Raw genomic sequence first — 7,491 nt, forward strand, 5'->3', positions numbered from 1 at the left:
TCATGGTCCCAGACCAGTTCGTGTTCATCATTGTATCTCCCTCTGCCTTCCTAGTAGCTCATGCGTGGTTTTTATCCCCCCAAAAGTGCAATAACAAATGTCATAAATTGAAATCTGGGGGAGAAACTTCCAAAATGCTAACAATAATATGTAAATACTGAGGAGAAAAATACTGGATTCTACAAGAAAATCCCAAAGCTTACAGACTCACAGGCATGTGTGTAATAAACAGCCCTGTGCTCCATGAGTGAAGAAGGCCAGTAGCTGAGGTTCAGAACTGATAACTGTTCCCACATGGCTGGAGAAGCTCCTGGACCTCTTCTTGGCTACTAATGAGGCTCCCACGGAGGGACAAGGAGAGAAAAAGAGCGGAAGAAGCTACCGTTGGGCTGTAATGGTGTATAACTGTGGCTTCACCTACCAAATAGCTGAGCATCAGAGTGTGGCTTCAGGCAAAATTAGCCGGTGAACAGGCAATCCCGAGGTCCTTTACAATGCTCCTGCCATGGGAGAAGACTATCCGACCCGTCTGTGTTCACTGCTTAACGCAGAGGAGACCTAAAGGGGAGTACAGGGCTTGGCGCATCTCTCTGAGGTGTAAAGACAGAGGTGACCAATAGGATCCCAAATGAGGTCACTGAGAACAAGTCATAGCACATGACTTCCATTCTGAGCTTGGCTATGATTCCAAGCTTGGAACAATGGGAAAATATCTAATCTATTGGATTAGTTCATAGCGGTTTCGACAATATATTGGATAAAGTCCCTCATGATACCTTTCAGTGGGATGCCATTTGCGGTCCCACCTGCTCCTCCCAGGCTGAACTGACCGCGCTCTCCTCTGTGACCTCTACATGAGAGCGTGCTGGCAGTGCAGCACCTGTCATGCTGTGTTTACCTGTTAACAGGTGTCTCTTTCCTAACTTACAGACTCAGGTAACCACTTGAGTCGTTCCATCATAGTTTTGCATCATAGCTTCCAGCCCAGAATAAGATATTCATTAAAATCTTCAGAATGAATGAGTGAGTAGAATTTCAAGTGTAAGGTCAAAAGATTGGGACTGACCTACCTGGACAGAGCGTAGCTGTGTTTTGTCTTTGAACTCGTTCAGTTCAACATTTTTATCAGTAACACAGGAGGCATGATTATCTAATTTATTCACGATAAGAGACTGAGAAAGATAGTCAGCCTTAGAGATGACAGAATCAAGATAAGAAGGATCTCAAAAGATGTAATAATGGTCCAGATGATGAAGTGAAACTTAATGAGAATGCGTTAAAGTCCAGCATCTAAATGTAAAACATCAAAGCCTTAAGTAAAATACGGAAGAGATTTGACTTGATGGCAATGCATAGAAAGACTCTCTGATGGTTTTAGTGAATCATAAAGTGAACACAAGCCAACATTGCCATGAAAACCCAAAAGAGATGTTAAGCCTAAGGTGCACTTGTAGTATTCAACCTTCCAATCACCTGAGGCCATGGCCTTCAGGACCAGACTGGGAGCAGAGGTGTCTGATTCAGGGTGCTATTCCTTATGAGAGAGACTGACAAAATAGAGGGTGTCCAGAGGAAAGTGATAAGGATGGTAGATGGCTCCAAAATCCCTGACCTGGTAGGGGCTATTGAAAGAACAGGATGTTTAGTTTGGATAAGAGACACCTATGACACCATGTAATAACTGAACGACTGGTGTGCAGAGAGAGGAATATAACTGCTGCTCTGTGTTATACCAAATGCTAAAAGTAGGACTTATTGGTAGATAGTTACTAGATTATTCCTAGATTATTAACTCTAGGAATGCCAGGAATGTGTGCATCCAATTCACCACAGAGCCTCAGCACTTAACACAGTGACCAGTAGGTAGTAGGGGCTCAGTAAACCACTACTGCATAAATAAATAACTGAGAGAGAGCTTGACTCAGAGATCCCAGCAGCCCTGAATTCAAATGCAGCTACTCCATCTAGGAATTGCAAAACCTTGCACAAGCATAGGCAGCCTCTCTGGGCTTGTCTACACATGCTCAAGTAGGGATAATACTGTCATTTCTAGTGATCCACATGGCTTTTATGACTATCAAGTTGAAAGTGATCATGTGAAATCTCTTTAAATAAGAATAGCAAATTTCTGTATAAATGGCGTGTAATAAGATGCAACCATATTAAGTTCATTGTGAAGAAGGGCATTCCAGTTATTAAATCTTTTCAACAGTGGAATAGGTGACCTTATGAATTCACCAACTCTTAGTCACTGGATGTTGTCAATCAAGGTTGGATGACACCTCCTAAAAATATGGTAGAGGTCAAGCTTTGCTTTATATGAGACGTCCAACTGGATGGTCATTAAGGTGCCTTCCAATGTTAAGATTTTGTTATTGTGGGTGGTGTGATTCACACTTTCTAGCCTAACTTCACCAGTCCCCTCATTGTCCCCTTCAAAATTCTATGCATTCTGATGCTGCTCTGGTTGGAACTGGAAAAGTTTCAGGCATGCTTCTTTCAGCCTGTTTAATAACCAACACGTTTGTGGCAACTCCAGCTCTCTTAGAACTTGCAAATAGTCGATTTGTTCTAGCCTTCCTGGAGCAAAAGTTCCCAGCTTTTTCTTGAGGGACCTAACACATTTGAGGCAAGTGATGTTGCCAGTAGTAGCAGTGCCTCATTATGGTGGCCAGTCTCACCAGGGTGAGAGGAAGAGCAACTTTTTTTTTGGAAGGCATGTCAGAATGTGGTAGGGAAAGTGACACATCCCTCTGGTAGATTCTACAACATCAGTTCCTCCTCACTTTGAGAATTACCACTCTGGATAGATTCAAAAAATCTATGACTATGACTCCATTTGCCCCTATGTAATAGAAATCTTTCACAGCAACTTAACTAATGTGAGATCTAAGGGTCTGCAGTTCAAGGCTGGTTCAACTACTTGATGAAAACATCGAGAACCAATATTGATTCTGGTCTCTGGTTTTGTCATCCACAGCATGTCGTTAACCCGTGTGATTCTAAGATGGCTCCCTCATCTCCAAACATTACATCTGCATTTCAGGCAGGACAACCAAGAAAAAGTGAAGGGAGAAAGGACAAAGCCAGTGGAGATTATCTCCTTGTAAAAAGCTTTCCACGAAGTCCCAGGTAGTGGCTCCACTTATATCTCAAATGGGAGGTTGCATATTTTAACTGAATATATTGTTGCCCCCAAATAAATCAGGATTCTGTTTATAAGAAGAAGAGAATGATGATAAGTAGGCAATTAACAGAGTCTGTCACAATTTACTAATTCAGTTCAAGTCATAAAATGTTTATTGAGAAACAGCTATACAGGTGCTGTGTTGACCCTGGGAATATATAAATGAAGCTGAAGGCAGTTCCTCTGTCAGAATGAAGAATAGCTGGATGGTATCAGTAAAGAATTTCCACATAATTGTGACTCAGAAGAAAAGGCCACTTGTTTATGTCTTGCCAGAAAATAAAATGAATTTTAGCAAGCTGATATCAGTTTGAAATTTTTTGGAAAGCAAACTATAGGAAGGATCAATGGTTAAAATCCTACTTCACCATTTATTGTGACTTTCTGGAATTTTGAGAATAATGTTACTCATCCTTCATTATGAGTAAAAATGATTACTTAATAAAGCACACATACCTGGTAAGAGTGACTTACTGAATTTTTAATCTGGCACCAAATTGCTACACAAAATAATAACAGGAAGACCGTCAGTATAAAAATTATTTCTTTTTTTCTCTTTTGTAGATGTATTTCGCAGAATTTGGAATTTAATCATTTATGTTCTGACTCTCCCAGGTATTAAGTTCTGCACTTCACATGGACAAAGTTGTCTCTGTGTGTATTGCAGTCCTGCTCTTTGGGATGGCTTTCCCCTGCTCTCTGCTAATCCCCACCTCTGGCCTTCTTAAAAAACACTTTGCCTTGAAACTGTTCCATTACTTACTATTACCAGCATGGGCTTTACTCCCTCAGCAGATTTTAACTCTTTGGCTATGAAGCCTTGCCTGTTTCTACTGGTCACATGGGCTGATGCTCTGTCCGCCCCAGGGCCTGTGAAGTGATACGAAATCAACAAGCACATGCCTTGTGAGCTGCCGGGCGCTGTCACATCAACAGGTAACCACTGAGGCAATCATTCAGGGCATCCTTCTGGTATTAACGACACTTCACATTTGTGTAACCTCTTCAGCTAAAGCGTTTTCCAAAATGCCTTAAGGTTATCACCTGTGAGCCTCACAACACCCCTAGGAAAGAGGTAAGGTGGCTGTTTTTATCTCCACAGTGTTCATCAGGAAAGTGAGGCTCAGCGAAGTTTAGTTGAGCAAGATCACACGGACAGTGAGCTGTGGCTTCTTACGCCCAGCTGACTACGTGGTACATTCCGCCAAGTCATCTCCACCTCAGTGGTTCTGGGAGAGGTGCACCTTCCCACAGATGTTGTCACTTAGAGGACCCAGAAGCCCGTGCCATGAGAGAAAATCACGATCAACCAAAACGTGTTAGATCTGTTAATAAATTGCTTATTTCATTTGGCAATGATCTTATGATTTACAATGGCCAGAGTTTTGTATAGAAAACAATAAAAAAATTTTTTTTCTTCTATTTGACTAGAGCATATTTTCCTCCAAAGCATAATACCTTTGGAAATCTCCCTTTAAAATGTGATAATTATTTAAATGTATGTGCTAAACTAAAATTCCAATATTCATAAAAAAACACATAAGGTTTTTTGTAACCTAGGCCCATTATAAGAACTGTAGCTCAGCACTGTGCAGAACTGTTTAGAAAGACATCTTGACATTTGCAGGACCCCATGAAGGAAAAAGAAGCAGTCAAGGGTAAGAACACCTGGGTTCTTGCCTCAGTTCTATAAATAAAAGTATAATCTAGGGCAAGAGTCTTCACTCCTAGAGTCCAAGTTTTTTCATCGGCAAAGAAGAGGGCAAGATAGATGGTCTGCAAAGTCATTCTCTTCCATCATTATGATTTCTAAGCTAATAGCAAGTAGCTAAAGAACTGTAGACAAATTGGCCCCATACCAACTCTTCCAGGCGTTACGACTCTAGGCAAACCAACACAGGTCCTCTTGCAAGGCACATATTCCTTTGCAGGAACTTCATGGAAATCCTATTGCATATCTTTTTTTTTAAAAGCATGCTATTGCTTTTTATGCTTTAGACCGACTTTCTGCTGTTGGCTGAGGCTCTTGTACTTACTCTGTACGTCCCAATATTTCTATTTGAGCCCCTGGACATGAACGTGTCTATTTCCCCTCCACAGCTAAGGCTGGTGACAAAATGAGTATTTATTGAGTGCCTCCTGTGAGCCAAGCACTGTTCTAGGAATACAGGAATTTCTGTAAAGAGCTCTAGTTGAATGTTTCAAAAATACTAAATATTTTCAAACTCACTGGAGAATCCAGAATAAATATTACCTGGGGGTCTGTGCTCTGTGTTTTTCTCCCCCACCTGGACTTGTGAGACCTGAGTATTATGCTACCCTGACAGCATATTTCTTCCAAGTGCAATAATACAAGCTGTGCCTTTTTTGGACTTCTGTTGGTCTGTTTCATTTCCTTTATATACATACGATTTTTCAGCATCCAATTGTAAACACTACTCTAATCAGGATACAGAGCTCAGGAAGACAGCAATGACAAAGCAAGCTATCCCTGCCTTCATGGAGTTTACCTTTCAGTGGAGCTAAACAAAGATGTATAAAGAGCAAATAGACTTGCATAGGGAAGGTAAGTCAATGAGTTGAAAAAAGTAAGGAGGAAGTGGTCAGAAAATGGGACTCAATATCAAAATTTCAGTTAGGAATATTATAGGTGATGACAAGTTTTAGAGAATGACTATGAGAAGGAATGACTATGGTTCGGTAGAGGCCATGATTATTATAAGTGAAGAGGTCAAGGAATTCAAAGGCCAGGTCCATGAGGATATTCAGGTTACTAAGAATAAAGATAGGGGTGGTGGAGAGCAAGAGATTGAAACAGGTGTCAAAATAATTAACAAAGCAGGGTCACCAGAAGGTATCAGGAAGTTAAAGAAGATGGACTTTGGTCAGTAGTGATGAGGAAAAATGTTTTGGAATGGGCAATGAGAAAAAGGAAGATCCCGAATCTAAACTCCAGGCTCAGTGGCTTATGGGAGTCACCGTCTGACAGGACTCCAGTGGCAAGAGTGTTATCAAACCAAGCCAGTCTTCCATTGGAATAAAACGATGAAGGAACGGCTTAGTGAAGATAGAGGTTATCAGAGATTTTGCAGATAACTAATCTTAAATTCTAGACAGCATAATGAAAGTCTTGGAAGATCTAGAATTGGCATTGAGTAAGAAATGTAGACAGAGTTATTGATAATGAGTTCAGAAGCTTGGACTTGTGAAGAAGGACGTAAGGAAAGATAGGATTCATCAGGAAAAAAACACCATATCCTGACAAGCTAAAATGTTCCAATTAGTCTTGCCATCTCATCCAATTTAGGCATCATATATTCAAAGGTTAATTGAATTATAGAAAGGTTTTATAAAGATATCTCACATTTGTAAAGTGCTTTATAATTTTTAAAAATCTTTAATATATTTTATCTCTCATGAGCCTCCTAATGATCCTAAGAAGTACTCAGGGTATTTTTATCTCCATCAGATAGAAGAAATTGAGGATCAGAGAGGTTAACTAATCTCCTTGCAAGCACACAGCTAGGTAATAGGAAAACTAGGACTAGAAGCAAAGTTTTCTTATCCCATGGTTAGTGCCCCTTCTGCTCTAGCAGCGCCTACTTTCAAAACAGTCTCAGTTCAGCTCAACCCCAGACCTTTTTTGTTTTCCTACAACGGTGGCTCTCCAGGAAAGCCTTGCAGATAAACTTAGGCATGACTATTTCCTAGGATGTGGTATCGCGTCAGATGCAAACTATTTTTATCCTTTTTCCTTCTGATTTCACAAAAAACCAACTTTCCATTTCCAAATCACACTTAAAAGTTCACTTTCCTGCTACACAAATATATTTGTAAGAAGTAACATTGTGAAGTAAACCAATTGAATTCAAAAATTCCCTCTGTGTGTTTTTGTTGGCTCAGAACATAAGCTATGGAAATTCCAAAACTGCCATATAAAAAATGAGAAAAACTGGTCTGTGATTTGCCACATTATAGCTAAAATAGGACTTAAGGAGAATATCCTGTTCTTGAAGCCTTTGTGCCAGGATAAATAAGGTAAATACTAAGTGACTAAAATGTTTAAAAGGGAAATTATAACAAAAATTGCAATGTCCTTATGGAGATTCAAAATATTTTCTATAAATTTCCTAAGCAGGTTTTTAAGAATCTCAAAGGGAAATAAATAAATAGGGTGACATGTTGAATGTAAAAATGAACGTAGACAATTCTGACCTAAATGATTTCTCATTGAGGGATTCAGGCACCTAAGAATCAGTGGGTTCTGTTAATTCCTCTATGCTGAGAGGGAGGCCATCTTTGCT

The sequence above is a fragment of the Vicugna pacos genome, chromosome 9 (genome assembly GCF_048564905.1).
Source record: "Vicugna pacos chromosome 9, VicPac4, whole genome shotgun sequence".
NCBI classification, from domain to species: domain Eukaryota; kingdom Metazoa; phylum Chordata; class Mammalia; order Artiodactyla; family Camelidae; genus Vicugna; species Vicugna pacos.